Raw genomic sequence first — 18,723 nt, 5'->3', positions numbered from 1 at the left:
GGCGTAACCGCCGTTCGCCCTCATCTCAATCGTGAGATTTGATCTTTGGTGAAAAAAGAAAAAAAACACACGCCCTTAGCCTTTTTACAGCAGCAATTTAAATTCAAACAGAAAGTACACCCGGGCCGGGTATTATATCTACTAAGAACAGCAAGGGAAACACAGATTAAAGTCTTTTTTTTTTTTTGGTATTTATTTTACTCTACCTTTTATAGTGGAGAAGAAGAAGACTCAATGCAAGAGATGGGGTGAGGCGATAGGACAGTTGGGGAGTGTCACAGTTGGAGAATTAGTAAGACCGATGCAGAAGTACTCCCTCAAAAGTACTCACATCTGTGATAGGTACAGGCTGTGAGCCCCCGCCCCCCCACCCCACCCCACCCCACCCCACTGACATCCATAACCCCGAGGAGCCACGATGGCCACCGATCGCCTCATCTCAGAGCCGAGATGGATGTCGCTGATCACCTTTGAACGACATTCTGAACTGCCAATATCTCCATCCATCCATTATCCAAACTGCTCATCCTGCTCTCAGGGTCGCGGGGGTGCTGGAGCCCATCCCAGCAGTCACTGGGCAGCAGGCGGGGGGACACCCTGGACAGACTGCTGGGCCATCACAGTGCCCCCCCCCCCACTTACACACACACATTCACACCTAGGGACAGTTTAGTAGGGCCGATTCACCTGACCTACATGTCTTTGGACTTTGGGAGGAAACCAGAGCACTCGGAGGAAACCCACTACTAATATCAAAAGCTACACAAAGTACATTATGACAGGGATAAATTGACTCGTGCAAAATACAACACAGGGTCGACGACGGCAGCAATCACAGAGTACAAAGCAACGTACGGTTTGTGCCGTTGAATTGCAAAATAATAAAGGTCGTTGTCGCTTTTACTCGCGCTTTTCTGTACTAACACGAGCGTTTTACACAAATACGCAAAGAGCTCATCAAAGCCGAAATCCCTGGTTCCCCTGATCCGTCCCTCCCACCTGCAGCAAGAACCACAAACGAGGCGTCGGAGCCATTGTCTCCTGTGTGCCGTCAGCTGAGCAGTGAGCAGTTCCCACCCTTGTGGAAATGGCGTTCTCGCATCAAAGCTCACACAGGCGATCCAGTGTAATACAAAACACACCAACTTCAACGGGAACACGGCTCTGCTGTTATATCGATCGCAGGATTGATAGATTACCTGCCCAACAGAGGCATTGCACACAGTCATCACGTTTCACTGTTTTTTCCACTTTGAGTAGGACCAGTGCAGCTTTCCTACCCAGTCAAAAAATCTCAACAGTGGTACATGGAGAGTGTCTCCAACCAGGGAAAAGATGCTGGTTAGTGTTATGTAACCCGACTCCATGGTCCAGATGAATAAATTGGCATTTTTAATTCATGGAGAAAAATCCCTGATTTGAGCTTTAATGCTGAGGAATGCTGTATTGCATGGAGGTGTATGTACACAGGTGTCATTTCACTGGTTGGTAGAGGAAGAATGAAGAGGAAGAACGCTCTCATCCATAGGGTTAGGGGTTGTGTCAGGGAGGGCATCCGGCACAACATTTTGCCAAATCAGTATGCGGATTGACAAGACCCTACCGGATCGGTCAAGGCCTGGGTTAACAACGGCCGCCATTGGTGCTGTGCCCTCACAGGGTACCAATGGAAACTATAAAATCCGCTGTGGTGACCCCTGAGAAACAGGGAATAAGCTGAAAGAAGGAGAAGAAGAAGATGGGGGAAGAATGACATATGGAGGTAAAGTACTTATTGGCCCAGTTTGCAAAACGCGCATAACAGATGCATGCAGAAGCCATACACACACTCGCATACACAGCACATCGAGGCATGAGCAAACATCCACATGGAGCGTGCACATCAACAATATTTCTTCTGATGTATGACATCATGTGTAATATAATCGGTTAAAATAAAACCCTTTTGCAAATAGACAACAACCTCAGCCCATTGCTCCCCGTTCAAATGTAGATACTAAATAAGATATGGAGGAAAATGAACCCATTTCCCCTCTTGTTACTTTTAAATGCAAATTGGATCCTTCATTAAAATGTGTGGCTAAACTTCATTAGCAGCAGATATTGATTTTCGGGCTGTGCTGAACTGATAGGCCCTGTAGGCAAGTGAAGGTACAAAGGTTTGTCTAAATGCTAACTGGTAGTGTGTGGCTCGGGGCTAGTTGGAGCGTTGGCTCTGAGAGCTATACAACATCTGGAGAGGTAACATTTACATAAGCTTCTCTTTGTACATGGGAACCTTCATTAACATCACCACGCTTTGAACTCGGGATGAGATGGCATTGCAACTGAAAAGTGAAGTTGGGGAATGAGGGGCTATGTTTGATTGCTGCGGTGTTGTGCTGTTTTCCCTCTGACAGCGTTTCCTGTTTTGTGCAATATTTCAGGAAAGCACTGGCGCTTGTGGGTGCTCCTGTAAGAGTAGTTTTTCCACCGAAGGAAATATCCTGAAATTCCCGAAATAATCTTCAATGTTTGCCCGGGTGTCCTACAGTCCAAATGTTCAGAGAGACAAGATTTATTGCACAAAGAACGGTGCCGCTACTTTGATTGCTGTGGTTTTTGGAGCCCAAACGGCACATTTTCCCCATTTTATCTTAAAGGTTCCAAAGATTGATGGGTTCAAATGGCAGCTCCTCCATTTCCTCCGTGGGATGGATGTTGTAGAGTGAAGAGGTTTGGACAGACTGGACAAAGCCAAAGTGTATTGCAGAAGGTGACTGTAGTCCACTGCAAATTCTATTAGATTATGAATGAGGTGGCGTTTTTCCACTTCAGTAGTATTACAAACCGATATGTAGCAGCACGGTGGCCCAGTGGTTAGCACTGTTGCCTCACAGCAAGAAGGTCCTGGGTTCGAACCCCAGGCTGTCCCAGGTCCTTTCTGTGTGGAGTTTGCATGTTCTCCCCATGTCTGTGTGGGTTTCCTCCCAGTTCTCCAGTTTCCTCCCACCATCAAAAAGACATGCATGTTAGGGTTAATACTCCTGTCTGTGCCCCTGAGCAAGGCAATGGAAAGAAGAACTGGAGTTGGTCCCCGGGTGCTGCAGCTGCCCACTGCTCCTATACAATAGGATGGGTTAAATGCAGACAACACATTCATTGTAAGAATACCATTTGTAGTGGTTTTCATATTCTCTTCTTAGATACGGCAGATCAAGCACACGGAGGATATTCTATGATGGTACTTTGGCATGACAGAATAATCGCCACTGAATTCGTCGTTCTCCGAATTAACTTCTCTTCACTCAGCTCTCCTCACCTGCCTTCTCACCATCCAACCTCTGTCTTCCCTAGCTCAACCCTCTTATTCTGTCCGTTGTCTGCCAGCACCCCTCAACTCCCCCGCCCCCGGGTGTCTATCCTCGTCTTTTGCTGCCACTCCACCATCCACTCCCTGTTAATTCAATCTCATTATTTTTTCCAAACATGGTCACACAGTGTGGCCACCCTCAATCATAGCGCGGCCTAACCCTCTGATCTCTGGTTAATGGGGGGCCAGACCATACAGCGCACAAAGGGCTGCAAACCCAAACGGTCGGGGATTAGGCCGTAATCTGCCTTTACTCTGCAGAAAAATGGAGGGTTTGGACTGAGACCAGGGCATAAAAGGGTGAGGCTGTTGGGGGGAGGGGGGGAGGGTGAGGAGGGGGGTAGTTATGGGAGCATTAAGAAGCATGACCCCCAGCTGGGAAAACATCTGTTCTTTACTCATAGCAGCCGTCTGTTAGTGGGGTTCCATCTATCTATCTAGCTAGCTAGCTAGCTAGCTATCTGTCTGTCTGTCTGTCTGTCTGTCTGTCTGTCTGTCTGTCTGTCTGTCTGTCTGTCTGTCTGTCTGTCTGTCCGTCTATCTATTCTGTCTAGATCTACAGATATAGGTCTAGTGTTGTGCATGTGGCTGTTCAGTGAGGTTGGGGGCCATCATGGCTACCTCTGAATTTTTAAACAGGGACATGCGAGGTGTCTCTGACGATCAAATGGCCTTGGTGAATTATTGAAATTATCCCCAGCATCACAGTGACCTAAACAACCGTATGCACTACACGGCTACATGATGTGGCTGTGTTTGCCAAGGCCCCCCTCTTACACTTGTAAACAAGTGTCGCTCTGTGCAAAGCAGCACAAGCTTGTCCATATAATTTATTCATCCACCCCCACCCCCCAACTATTAAATTGGGGTGAGAAATGTACCCCATGTGTAAACACCCGTAAATGCAACTCTGTCACATCTTTTATTTTCTGGATGTTTCTCTGGTAGAATCCCCCTCTTACTTTTTCTAAGCGCTCACTGATTTCTTTTGCCCCCCCCCCACATACATTCAGACTGTAAATCTCAGATGAACCTTCTGGGAGATGAGCAAAATAAACAGGAAAGTGGTAGAGTAAAGGTTACCGGAGGATGCAGGTGAAAACCCTCAGGGGAAAAAACACGATGTGTATAAACTCTCCTTTCTCAGTGGCTGGAGGTGAGTTACCTTTGCATGGCGCCTTACCTGCAGCTGCACAGATGGGGCTGGTCAAAGGCCTCAAGTACGAATTTGTGTGTCTGAACACAAAGGAGAAGAAAAGCCCAGAACCATCATGTGTGCTTTGCAAGCTACCTCAAAATAAATAAAAGTTAAAAAAAAGAAAAGAAAAAAGACTGAGGCAATTGTAATCACTGTTTGTAAAGGCCAGGCTACTATTCTGACCCTGCACGTAGCGGTCTTGCTCGGCCAACGCCAGGGGAACGGACGACGAAGAACAACTGGTGGATCTCGCCTTTCAATCGCCTGCCTCTTCAAAAACCTCCCATCTCACTACCACCCTCGATTCACCCCAGCCTTCTCTCGCTCTCTCCCTCCTTTATGATTAAGGATCAAGTGTGCCACCTCGTCTCCAGGCCATCATTAAAAGGGCGACAGAAACAGAGAAAGATGGGAAGAGAGAGAGGGAGAGAGAGAGAGAGAGAGAGAGAGAGAGACATGGGGGCAAGAGAAAGGAAAAAGACACACCCTTGTACATGGGGCTAATGAAAGCCATGAATCATGGTGTGCTCCTTAAAGAACATATTAGTGGCATCATTAACTCTGCACAAGGGCCAGGCCGGGGTGAAATGACAGGTCGCTCCACCAACAACCCCCTAACCCCTGCCACCCTCCCTCACCGATCTGCCTCTCATATCCCCCAGAGCCGACTCTCATTAGAGACGCACCCATAATGTCACGAATGGGTCTGGGTCCTTAACTATTTTCCCAGATAGATATGAACTACATCTAAGGTTGTAGCATGATTTAACTGGAGGGATTGGGTTTGCTATATCCTGGGTGAATATATTCAATTACACAAAAAAAGAGATATTTCTTTCAATTGCTAAAATGTTGAAAGAGAGCGCGTGTACAAATCAACGTATTAGCACGGATACAAATAAAACTAAGGCGGATGAACAACTTGGTTGTTCTGACAGACATGCTGCTCTTGATCTGCCACTTCCCATTTGAACAAAAACAACTCTCCCCCCAGACACCCTGCAGCTGGGGCCTGGGGGTCACTCCTCACAGGCAGTGACCTTTCCACACAGCCCCGGGAAAAAGTGGGTCTCGCAACTCACCCTGGAGCAACACCCATCACCACTTTCCCTCCACATACGACAACACTGACCCCCAGACACCCAGGATCTAGCAGTGCTGCCGGTTAGGAGTGGAGCTCCGTGATACCCTCCGTCAGGGCTTCCTCTATGCTCAGAGACTGAGTCCAGGCCTCATTAGGAGCTCCAATGATGAAATGAGCTGAAAGGGCCCGAATCCCTGCTAGTGCCAACTAGCAATCACAGCAGCATGAACTGGCAAGGCTCATCTCGTGGCCCCATAGGCGTTAAATCATGGATAACCTTGCTCTTTCTTTTTTGTCTCTCGCTATCTAACTATCTGCTAACCCCCCCAACTTACTCACTGCCTCTTCCCCATATCTATGGGTTGCCTCCTCTCTCTCACTTCTCATACTGCCTGAGGCCTCCCTCTCCTTCCTCTTTCCATCTGTCTGGTTAGGTCCTAGATCTTTATCTTTTACTGCTACTCATGGACCACACTGTACTTTGCTGCCTCCAAAAACTCACCACAGGCATCAAAGTTTTAACACCTACAACTGTAGCTCGCCAGTCACATCTTGTGCTTTCAATATTTCCATGTTACTCTCATATAGTCTTTCTCCTAGCTTTTCTTCATGTTTCATGAATCTATTTTCCTGATGTTCTGGTTTCTCTCTGCCTCTAATTCCCCCCCCCTTCTATATCGCTGCGAGAAAATCACATGAAGTGTAAAGATGATCTGTTCTTGTATCGCAAATAAGAGATGCACGTGAACCATCCCTCCCTAAGGAAGGTTATTGATGTTATCATGGCACTGCTACTGCTCTTGAACGCAAACTCAGCACTTTTCTTTTCTCCGAGTAACAATACATTTGTAGTGAGGGTCAGGAGACACTGTATGGCATTACTGCAAAAGGTATCATAGCAGCCATACCAACATATAAACTGGTTCTGCTGAATGACAGAAGCTAAGCAGGTGTGGGCTTAGCTAGTACTTGGATGGGAGACCTCCTCGGAAAACTACGTTACTGCAGGAAGTGGTGCTGGTGGGCCAGTAGGGGATAGTCTTCCTTCTGGTCCTAATAAACAAATCCCAGTGCAGTGATGGGTACACTGTGCTGTAGGAGATGCCATCTTCCGGATGAGATGTTAAACTGTGGTCCTGACTCACTGTGGTCATTAAAGATCCCATGGCACTTATTGCAAAGAGTAGGGGTTTCCCCAGTGTCCTGGCAAAATTCCAAACCTGGCTCTCACCATCTGGCCACCTAATCATCCCCCAGTGTAATTGGCTCAATGATTCCCTCCCTCTCCACCTCAAGCATATGTGTGGTGAGGGTTCTGGTGCAAAATTGCTGCTGTGTATCAACCAGGTGCTACACATTGGTAGTGGTTGAGGTGAGTTTCCCCCCTTCACTGTGAAGTGCTTTGGTTATCAAGATAAGGAGCAATGTAAATGTAATCCATTATTATTATTATTATTTTTATTATAGAGTAAACATTAGGCAGATTTAATTGTATAGATAAACATGCAAGTAGTATTTTCAAATGTATATCCAATTCTAACAATTATATTAGGCTGGCTAGCTAACCATGTTATCTATAGTTAACAGAGCTAGAAATGTAATGTCAGGGCCACAAGTACCTGGAGCTGTACACCAGTACGCACTATACAGCCATTATCTTGGCTGATTTTGTAAAATTTTCAGTCACCTGCCCGTTTCTATCTTCAACTGTTGAGGTATTTCTGATACTGTGGCAAATTAGACTTTTTTAGTGACTGATTTATAAATTTGTTCAGCAGGTTTCTCCAGGGGAATGTAATGTGTGTGGGGGGTCTAATGCTATTTCCCGTAGATCCACCTGCAGCTGTACAGGTGCCCCACCATTTGTGGAAGTCACTATTTACATTTACAGGAAACATTACCCCTGTCAGCTCCCCACCCAGGTTGGCTCTGTAGTTTCTCCAACCTGGGGATGAGCAGTTGAAGTGGACAACACCAGACGTCTGAATTGCTAAACAAAATTTAGAAAGTGAAAAGACTAGTGAAAATAAGTGGCGAATAGTGATTCAGGGGTCTGGGACCACCCAGGAACACTGCCCCTGTGATGCCCAGGATTAAAAACAGGGTTGAGCTTGTCAACTTCAGCGTTGGGAATGCTACACCTGAGTGCCTTGGCTTCTCTCATCCATATTGATGGAAACGATAAAATCCTCTATTTCAGCTGGTTTAAAAGAAATCAGTCAGTCGTCGGTTTGCATCTGCTCATGATTTAGAGTTCTTATTTGGTCAACTAGCCAGCTAATGTAAGTGTTACCCACAGAGATGTCTGGCTCTCACAACCGGCTCTCACAACCAGCATTACGAGTCTCTTCGAATGACCAACTTTCCAGGTGAGTTTGTTAAAATACTTCAAAAAGATGATAAACTTGAAGAACAATAGAAAAGCTGCTCTTGAGCAGTAGGTTGACTTGTCAAATGAGCTTAGGGAGGAGGGGCTTGGGTTCATGTATATGCCCCCAAAGGGGGTTAATGCCCCGCGGGAGGACAAGTAAGAGCAATGCTTGGTGAGTGGAGAAGCAGAGCAAGCGAGGGATGGGGGAAGGGATAAAATTAAAATGAAGGGAGGTGAGAGAAGAAGAGCAAGTTGGCAGGACTATGTTATGGCATGCCAAGCCTTACTCCCTTTAACCTCACTACTGGAGAATTCTAGAGGAAACATTGCCTATCTTTCTGTCTTTGTGGATGTGTGTATGGATGTATGCATCGATCTGTCTGTCAATTTTTCTTATTATAGATGTATTAATCCAAAATTTGCACCTCTTTTGTTAGCAACGGTTGTACAGTGCAATGCTGAATAATGAGACTTTCATCCCTGTTTTGAATGTTGTAATTATCTATAATCATGTTGGAATAATTGCCTCTAGGTACCCAATGTAAGAGTCAATCTGTTCTGTGAGCTGAGAATAAAAAACCATGGCTCTCTTGGAACCAGAGTGGTTGGTTGACTATCAGAGCCAAGATAATGATTACAGAGGACTAAAACAGGCATTTTGAATAAAAGAAACCTCACCTCGATCCAGGGTTTCTTATATCTATCGACCAGTTCTAATTTTCCATTCCTTTCTAAAGTACTAGAGAGTTGTGGCTCAACAACTTCGACCCATATAGAAGAAAACTATCGATATGAACCTTTTCAACTGGCTTTCAGGGCCTGTCACTCCACTAAAACTGCTCTAAATGGTAAATGGTAAATGATCTTCTACTTTCTATGGACTTTGATTCCAACCACTGTGCTTTTATTACTGGACCTCAATGCAGACTTTGACACAACTGATCACTGTATACTATTAGATAGAATAAATTGCAATGTTGGTATCTCTGGCCTAGCTCTCTCTTGGCTTAAGTCCTACTTATCTGGAAGAACACAGTGTGTTTGCTATAATAATATTACAGCGAATCTCTCTGATGTTAAATATGGCGTACCCCAGGGCTCGGTTCTTGGCCGTCTAATTCTCTCTCTAGATTTTGCCTTTTGGCCAAATTATACACAATCATGGAATACATTTCCATGGCTATGCGGATGATACTCAACTGTATGTGCCTATAAGAGTGATGATTGTATTCAAATTACTAATTTAGATGCTTGCTTGACTGCTGTGAAAAATTAGATGTCTCCAAATTTCCTGCTTTTCAGATAAAACTGAGATGCCAATTTGATGAAGTAAAAGTAACGCTCAGCAACTCTATGAATTCACAAAGTATTGCAGCCAACAATCTTGGTCTTATCTTTGATCCCAGCCTTTCCTTTGATAAGTACATTACAGAAATCACCAAGACTGCTTTTCTTTTTTTCCACTTATGACACATAGCTCAAATTTGGTCTTTTCTCTCCATGGCTGATACAGAGACTCTAATACATGCGTTTGTTTCATCCAGACTTGATTACTGTAATGTTCTGTTTTCAGGTCTGCCACATGCTGGTACTAAAAGTCTTTAGATGATTCAAAATGCTGCTGCTAGAATCCTGACTAAAACTAGAACATTTTTACCATATTACACCAATTCTTGCCTCCCTTCACTGGCTTCCTATCCACGTTAGATCAGACTTCAAGGTTCTTCTGCTGACTTGTAAAATCCTAAATGGGCTTGCCCCAACATACCTGTCTGATCTCCTTAAACTGTACATTCCATCTCGAGCTCTCCACTCTCAAAATACAGGGCTCCTGTGTGTACCCAAAGTTAAAAAGAAGTCAGCTGGTGGCAGGGCCTTTTCCTATCATGCCCCATTTTGATGTAGTAATCTCTCTGCTGCCATCAGACAGTCTGTTGAGTCCTTTAAATCCAAACTTAAAACTCATCATTTTGCCTTAACCTACAAGTAGTTGCCTATAATTTGAGTACTTCATGACCTGTACTGCATGGTGGGTTGGCTTCTGCCTCAATTAATTCACCAAGCTTTGTCCTGCTGACAAGATTATAGATTATTGCAACTGCTCTCTTCTCTCTCACGTCTTTCTCTCTCTGAATAATGTCTCTTCCTGTCTTCTTCCGTATTTGTAAATGGTGTGATGTGAGTCTCCCCTATGTGCATGTGTAGTCTGTCCTCCTGCCAGGTCTCCATGGTGATGATGGCCGCCACCTGGATGTTGCATGGCATCCTCCTCATCACACTTTTTATATATCTTATGAATCCATATAATTTTGTCATCCTGTTTCAATGTTATATCCTTCTCTCTCTCTGATGTGTGACTAATGTCTTTTCTTGTGTTTTCTACTGTGTATATGAATGGTATGATTCGAGTCTCCCCTGTATGCATGTGGAGTCCTTCCGCTTCCGGTGTGGGAAGATGGCGGCACAAATTCACGTTTGCGGCAGCCTCACCCAGTACCGTCCATGCAGTGTCTTTGTCCACGTCTGCGTCTAAGTTTGTCTTCGTTTGATGGCAGGGAGAGCTTGGTCTGCTGTGTCCTGTGGGCCCAGGGACCATGGCCCTGCCTGGAGCTGTGCCCGAAAAGGTAACACCGAGGGCAGTCTGACAGGACGCGGAAGCGGGGCAGGCTAAGATAACTGCTAGCCCATGCAGGCCAGCAATTCTGACAGTCATTCTGTCTGGTGTTCGTTCCCCTGGACAGTGTTTTGTTGTTGTTGTTGTTGTTGTTTAGTTTAGATATATGTGTTCGTGTGGATATATGTGTTCTTGTAGTTTTTGGATATGTGTTTTTGTCTTTGTGTTGCATTGCTGTTGTGAGCAAGTGCATGAAATGAAACGACCACATTTTTCTGATTCTGATTCTGTCCTCCTGTCAGGTCTACATAGTGATGGCAGTTGCGTGGCTCAGGTCCTAGGCTGTTCCAGTGGCATCTGGACACTGCTTGGCATCCTCCTCATCACAATCGTCATATATCTTATAATTCCATTATAATTCTGTTATCCTCTTTAAATTTTGTATTTGCTAAATTGTGTTCTATTCTCTACACACAACATCCATTGCACGTCTGTCCATCTAGGGACAGCGATCCCTCCTCTATTGCTCTCCCTGAAGTTTATTCATATTTTTTCTCCCTGGTAAAGGGTTGTTTTAGGGAGTTGTTCTTTATCGATGCGAGGGTCTAAGGACAGGATGTTGTATTGCTGTAAAGCCTCCTGAGGCAAATTTGTAATTTGTGATATTGGGCTACACAAATAAAACTGACTTGACCTGACTTGAATTGACACCTTAAGTCCCTGACGACACAGGTACATGAAGTGCAGCCCGGCAAGCGAAAACATTTCAGAACCCCCCCCCCCCCCAAAAAAAGGAAGAAATAGCAACACAAAAACAAACTATTCCTTTCTGTATCACAAGGAGGATTCACTAACAGTCCAAAACAACGGCTCTTAAAAGCAAAGGAATGCCAGGTGTAGATGAGAGTGAACATTATACAGCCGAGCCTGAATATATGTTTGAATAATTGAAAACCACTTAATCCCATTTGAATGGCTGAGTATTGTGGACCAAATACACCCACTGTAAGGAGGGACAGTGTGGATATGGCTAGCAGGGACAGGCGTTTACTACGCAACCTCTGATATATTCATGAAATGCAAGCATATGAATTTTGCTGAGGTCCTCAAGCATGTCACAACACACTTAGCTATGGGTAATTAAGGATTGTTGCAATGGTTTATTTCTGCAGGGCTAACGTGTCTTCTCCTGTGCTCAATACTACACCTTGTGTTAAAAGCATAATTTCATGATAAAGCTAGTTTAGGGAAACCTAATGTTATATTAAAATAGAGTTAATCAATGCAAGAGGAGCCTCCTTATCATACATTATTATGCACTACAGAATGCTTTAATGTGCAGAAAATTAAAGACCTTTTTGTTGGCCGAGAGTAGACATTATATTACTACAGGTTAATAAAACTTTGGATTTCTTAATTTTTCATAGTGGTTAGTGCATAAGTAAATATTTAATGAGGTCTTTATGCCCCAGATATTCCTACAAAAAGGTTAATAAACTCTTAAGATGGAGGATGGGATGTATAATCGAAGGAAGATATGTGTTACAAGTTTCAAAGAACAAACGAGAAAAAAATAGTCTAACCAGGAGATGAATCTTATATCTTATAATATTATATATATTATATACAGTGTGTGTGTGTGTGTGTGTGTGTATATATATATATATATATATAAAACACACACACACACAATTGATATATGCATTGGTATAAGCACGTCGAAACCAAAGAGCACACACAAGTAGCCTAGTGCTCCATCAACACCTGGACACTGATCTTGTGTAACCCTGGTGGCAGGTCATGTAAATACTTAACGAGTCAAGTTTAAAGGAATTTTACCGCGGGGGCAACCACCTATATCAACACCGATTGCTCTCACTGTAACTTTGCCATTTAATTTGCTCTGAATGACACACTGTTAAGTTTATCTTTATGTTCAAGTGGCCTGGGAAGCAGCTCCACATGCCGGCATTAGACCAGAGATGGAGCGGCCAAATGTCTCTCCGATCTAACTCATCTTCCTCCTTTATGGTATGTTGAAAGCCCTCGCTCATCTAAAGCATATTGCGCTTTCCTTAATTAACACACACGCTGCGGTGTGTTGCAATATTAAATGAATATTTCAGCGCCGACTTCATTCGAAGACTTGTACCATTTGAATAGGCCTTAATAGAGTGACAAGACCTTCCCACAGACCACTGGTCCATGAAAAATGCACAAGCCACTTAAAACCAATGGCCAGTCACAAGAAGACACTTGGCCCCTTAAGACAAACCATGACTGCTTCCCTCATGAGGGGGAAGCAGTCGTATTTTCAGTGCCCGGAGTGGAAACTAATGCTCTCGCCAGCATACAGATCAGTTATGAAGATTGGATGAAATGGTTTGATAGTGAAACATTAGCTTCTTTTAAATCTCGTGCCTTGTGAGCATTCTTCAAATGTAATGCAGAGTTAATAATTAAAGTGCCCCGTTCGCCATAATATTCATCGTCAGGGCCATCTGATAGTCCTCTTGTAAGAAAAATGCCTTTGACTCATAGAGGCTGCTTTAACGTCTTTGAACTGAACCTTTGGCTGCAGATGGCTTAATCGCAAATGGAAATATTGAATAGACGCGGATTCAAAATTCTCTGTTGTGACGATTTTGCACAGAGTTGTTTGAAATTTAGTTCAACGGATAGATGTGAAACAATGCAGGGCTGAAAGAAATGTCACCAAAAAAAAAAAAACCCAACCCTTTAAATCCAACATCTTTAAGTAAGTAGACTAACTCAATGATGCAAGTTTGCTGAACGAAGTTGATCTCATTTTAAGTTGAGAATTTCTCCCACGGCCTGTTCATGCAATGTGAAATGGCCCAACTCATCACCAGAACAAATCACCAGAAAACATATTTTTACATGTGCACCTTTGTCTAACTCTGACAATTTCTTAAAATATGTCTCACTCATACTCCAGTATTACAGCAACAGCCACTATCATTTGAGGTACCGTTTATTTCTGGCCCTCCTCTCGTGCTCAGATTACCCTGCACCATCCCAGCACAGTCATGAGACGCTAATAGACACAGCAGTGTTTATAGGAGTGTGCCATCTCCAATCCATGCAGAGGAGTCTGTCCTTCTTACTGTGCAAACTTCTGAAATATTAAAGCTAATAAGAATCAAATAACAACTGGGGAGGTCTGGAGGGAAAGGGAGCTGCGCTGGAAGAGAGGAGGCGGTGAGCGAGCCAAAGAGAGGCGAAGACACGAACAGGAACAAATTGAGATAACGGAGACGGGAGGAGATAACAAAAGACGGGGATGCTGAGAAGCCCAAAGATAAGCGTAGAGTCTGTTGAGGACAACGCCATTTTGACAGGATTCATATTGTGGCGTTTACTGAAGACAGACGTCCAGACAAGATTGTCAATGTTTGCGTGGGAATTCTGAAAAGAAATGCAATTCAAAGATCATACAAATACATAATATAACAATAATAATGGATTACATTTATATAGTGCTTTTCTAGACACCCAAAGTGCTTCACATTGAAGGGGGCAACTCACTTCAACCACCACCAATGTGCAGCACCAACCTGGGTGATGCACAGCAGCCATTTTGCACCAGAACACTCTCCACACTTGAGGTGGAGAGGGTGGAATCATCGAGCCAATTACATGGGGGGGTGGGGGGTGATTTGGTGGCCAGATGGAGAGAGCCAGGTTGGGAAATACACCCTAAACCCCAGAACCGTAAGTGCCATGGGATCTTTAATGACCACAGTGAGTCAGGACCTCAGTTTAACGTCTCATCTGAAGGACGGCATCACCTACAGCACAGTGTCCCCGTCACTTTACTGGGGCATTGGGATTTGATATTTGTTGTTTTTATCAGGACCAAAGGGAAGACTGCCCCCTACTGCCCCACCAACACAATGCAGCAACAACTCTGTTTTCCCACGAGGTCTCCCATCCAGGTACTATCCAAGCCCACACCTGCTTAGCTTCCGTCATTTGGCAGAAACAGGGTACATGCTGGTATGGCTGTCTGTCACTTAAATACCTTACTTGGTTTTATGTGTAGTTTTAGTTTGGTAGCTGAAATATACACAGCTGGTGATTGCTTATGGCATTAAACAGGAGTGTACTGTCTCATAAAGAATTTACTTGACTCACCAATTTTAAACATATATATATATATATATATATATATATATATATATATATATGTCCACAGGATGTTGCAATGAAACCTTCGATGTAGAAAAAAAGCTCAACAATTTAGGAGCAAAGATATATATATATATATTTATATGTGTGTGTGTGTGTGTGTGTGTATATATATATATATATATATATATATATGTGTGTGTATATATATATATATATATATGTGTGTGTGTGTGTATATATATATATATATACATTTTTTATAGCTAAAAGTTGTTACAAACTTTGAGCTATAAAATAAATAAATAAATAAATATATAAATGTATATGTACGTATACACATACACAAGCTAAGGTCTTATCGGGATATGTACAGCCGACAGGTTTTTCATTGAAGGTTGAGGAAAAATTTATTACAAATGATCTTGAAGCTGGTGTGCGCAGCATATCCAATGTCAGGGCTGTATGTTAGCATTTTTTTACCAGTAGCATCAGTGTAAAAAAAAAAACCCCCCCCAAAAACTACAGCAGAGAAAAATTTGTAGAATAGACATTAAAGATAACGCCCATAATTAAAAAAGCAAGTTCCACATTGTGAATTCTTGATTCTACTCCGAGCGGAGGACCTCTTTCTCACACTGTGCCGATGAAACGGGCAGCAACAGTGAAATTTCCGCCCGGTGTGTGATCTTCTAGGATGAGACGACCGGCGTAAGCCTGCCAGCAAAAAGAGCATAATAAGATTCTACACGGCCAATCCACACAATTAATAACAGATGTACCTCAAAGGCCTGTCCGTATGGCTCCTTAGTCAGCAGAGTCTGCCACGGGGGCCGAGCAATTTTTATATGTGAAGGCACTGGCTTACCGGGATCTTCAACATCTGCCACTCGTTTTGCCAAATTAACGTTGTTAATCTGACACGCACACCTTTAGACATAATAAATTGGGGGGAAGGAGGTAATGAGAGGTTAAGGGAGAAAAAGGCGAACAACTACAATAAGAGGTAAGGATGAGGGGCTTAAGTGGTCTGTAGGGGATCACGGCAGCTCATGAAACAACCTAAAATATGTTGCCTTAGAGCTTCTGCTAACTATGTGCTGATATATTATGGGAAAGCTTCTCATATAGCGTTCAATCTTGCAGCATCGGCCTTTGAGTTATACTGTTGAGGAGACCAAAATGCACTCCCCTGCCATAATCTGGCAGCTGGCTGTGACTCTCTGGCAATGCATCTTGGTCGAATACCCTGGAAAAACTCGACAGCGCTTGCAGATTGGTCCTCGGATGAACCGACTTCAGTTCTCCTGTTGCGATAGCCACTCACTATTCAAAGCAACCAGCTGGGTGAACTCCAAGAACCTCTCCTGTTGGAGCCATTTGCTGAAATTGACATGTTGTGAAACCGTTAACTCCATATAACTGTAGGCATTTAATCATCGAATCACTTCTCAGGACAGAATTGGTTTCAGAAAACTGTGTTTTCCTATGTGAAACACTCTGGCTCAGGCGGTGAGAATCTGATGAACCGTTCTCATAGTCCACCTGGCTCTGGTCTAAGCTTCCTGCTCTCCAGTGTAATCTCTGTTCTCTGCGGCTCCGAAGTTGCTTTTGGTAAAATCAATTTGTTATAGCAAAGTGTGCAGATGAGACTCCATATAACTTGGAAAAGGCATTAGCCAGAAAAAAAAATCGACAAAAGTCTGCCACTCCATCTTGCTCTTGGTCTGAAGAATATGCATTTTAAGTAAGTGACATTCTTAGAAAATGTACATTCATCCATTCAAAGAGCGACTCCTCATATTCGGACATGATGGATTGAGAAGTAACAAATGGGTCCTCTTTTTTTGCTTGCCCTTTGCACTTCATTAGCAGGAGATGATACCGGCAGGTGGTCCATGTGCTGCAGGGTTGCGGCATACTCGGCCACTGTCCAGATTAGCACTCGTTACACATTTAAGGGGTAAAAACCAAGCTCGTTCTCCATGGGGAAGCCAGAGTAGTCCACTGACACTTGGAGGGATTACATATATTTTCACAAAGCTCTTCTCCTAAAGCCTGCTCCCGCCATGACTTGGGGCTGAAGTGCTATGTCTTCCAGACCATGTAGAGGAGGTCACACACCTTAGTTAACCCTCTTCTGGAGTGTCAGAATGGCCAACTCCAGTCAAAATGATTGATTTTTTTGGAAGAGGCTATTAATAAATAGGAATAACCTCTTTAAAAAGGTGTAAAATGCTCTTTAGGCAAGTAGACAGTGTGTATTTGTCTCGGTTAATTTAACAGTAGATAAGCATAGGTAATGCAGTGATGCAGGGATGCTCAGGTCATACACACACCTCACTTAGTGCTGGGTGTAATGGCAAAACCAATGGGGTGAAACAACGTCTTTTTTCACTGTCATTTTGTTGAGACTGTGCAAGTCGGTATGTGGTCGAAGGCCCCCGTCTTTCTTTCACCGTGAGGAAGGACCAAGTCAGTATGTGGTCAAAGGCCCCCCGTCTTTCTTTCACCGTGAGGAAGGACCCTCTACTAGTGGGAGAAGTTGACGGATGAATTAACAAGCAGCGAAAGCATTTTGGACGTATCCTTCTATGAATAAAGTCTCCTCCTCCGAGTTTAGTCTTCTTCAACGGGGGGGTCAGGAAGGCGGTCAATGGGACAGTCGCGCGATCTGTGGGGAAGAAGTGTGGCTGCCCCCTTCTTACTAAACACCTTGTTCAGATCAACATGCTCGGGGGGATACCTCTGCAAATCTCTCTGTTTTAAGGAAATGGACACAGGTTGCACAATTTTCGTGTATTATTTTCACGGGCCAGCTCAAGACGAGAGGCAAGAGGAGGTCCAAAGAGAGAGGACTTGATTTAATGACTTTGCTGACAGAAATGATTTCTGTTCTGCCTTGTGTGAATCCGTAACAGTAAATTACATGTACATTTACTTGGCAAATAAGCCAAGTGTATCATTAATTTGCCTAAACAACTGTCTGCTTCCACTGCTGCCTGTTTGATAAATGAGTTCGTCAATTGAATTAATCACTTGATGTCTTTCCCACTTTTGTAAGTAAACACAGACACGGGTAAGAAAGGTGTTAAGGAAAAATGTTGGACTTAAATTAGACATTTTGTTAGAATAATATAGTAAAAGTAACTGAAAGTGAAAAAAGTCAAGTACAGATCTGACAATAAAATGCTCAAATATAATAACAAAAATATATTTTACTTTGTTACTTTACACCACTGGTGCTGCACCTAAGATGCCGTAAAGCTTAGACGGTGTGTCTGATGCTGCTTTTGCTCCCCATTTGAAAATATGCCAAAAAACGCCCCCCAATTTAATCCAAGTATTTGTAAACCACATGTTTCCCGAGAGATTCCCAACATAAAAGGATACTTTGATTAAAAACGTCTCCGCTGAGAGCACATAATGACAATGATGAAGAGCTTGGGGGAGATAGGAAGAGAAAGATAAAATGCATTCAGGATGATGGAGGCAGACAGGAGAGGAACAGGACCCCACAGAATGGAGGCCTGAGAGGATGTGTGCAGTGAAGCCTGATTGACAGAAGACCACAGCACAACTGCCAGAGCCCGTCCCCGAGTTAGACGAGACAAAGCCCAATGCACACCTAGGCGTGGGGCCAAGGGTGTAGGAGTGAGTTAGACATGGGGGGGGGGCACATTTTCTACTATAAATCAAAGCCCACCTCCCCCCCTAAAATATTAGCTAGCTACAGGCTGTTTCCACTGTAGCTATGGTAGTAACATACTGTATGTATAGTGCCATGGTACAACATATGTGGAATCACAATAAACAGCAAATAAATAAGAAAAATACATCAATATTTGTTCTTCTGTTTATTATTAGACAAGTTTGTTAAAAGGTCTAAACATGGTGCTACATGGTACATGGTACTAAGCTCTGTTGCCAAAAAACTTGGAAATGAAATGAC

At 43.6% G+C, this 18,723-nt stretch overlaps 1 long non-coding RNA gene across 1 annotated transcript; it reads left to right on the top strand.

Annotated features, from left to right (window-relative positions):
* The first annotated feature begins 2,667 nt into the window (after nucleotides 1-2,667).
* LOC130112228 (uncharacterized) lies at nucleotides 2,668-10,631 on the top strand. Its single transcript, XR_008810214.1, has 3 exons — nucleotides 2,668-2,755; nucleotides 7,934-8,003; nucleotides 10,561-10,631. It is a non-coding gene; the product is annotated as an uncharacterized LOC130112228 (long non-coding RNA).
* The last annotated feature ends 8,092 nt before the right edge of the window (nucleotides 10,632-18,723 follow it).

This window comes from Lampris incognitus, chromosome 5, assembly GCF_029633865.1.
Source record: "Lampris incognitus isolate fLamInc1 chromosome 5, fLamInc1.hap2, whole genome shotgun sequence".
Taxonomy (NCBI): domain Eukaryota; kingdom Metazoa; phylum Chordata; class Actinopteri; order Lampriformes; family Lampridae; genus Lampris; species Lampris incognitus.
This window is presented reverse-complemented; position numbering and strand designations above follow the sequence as displayed.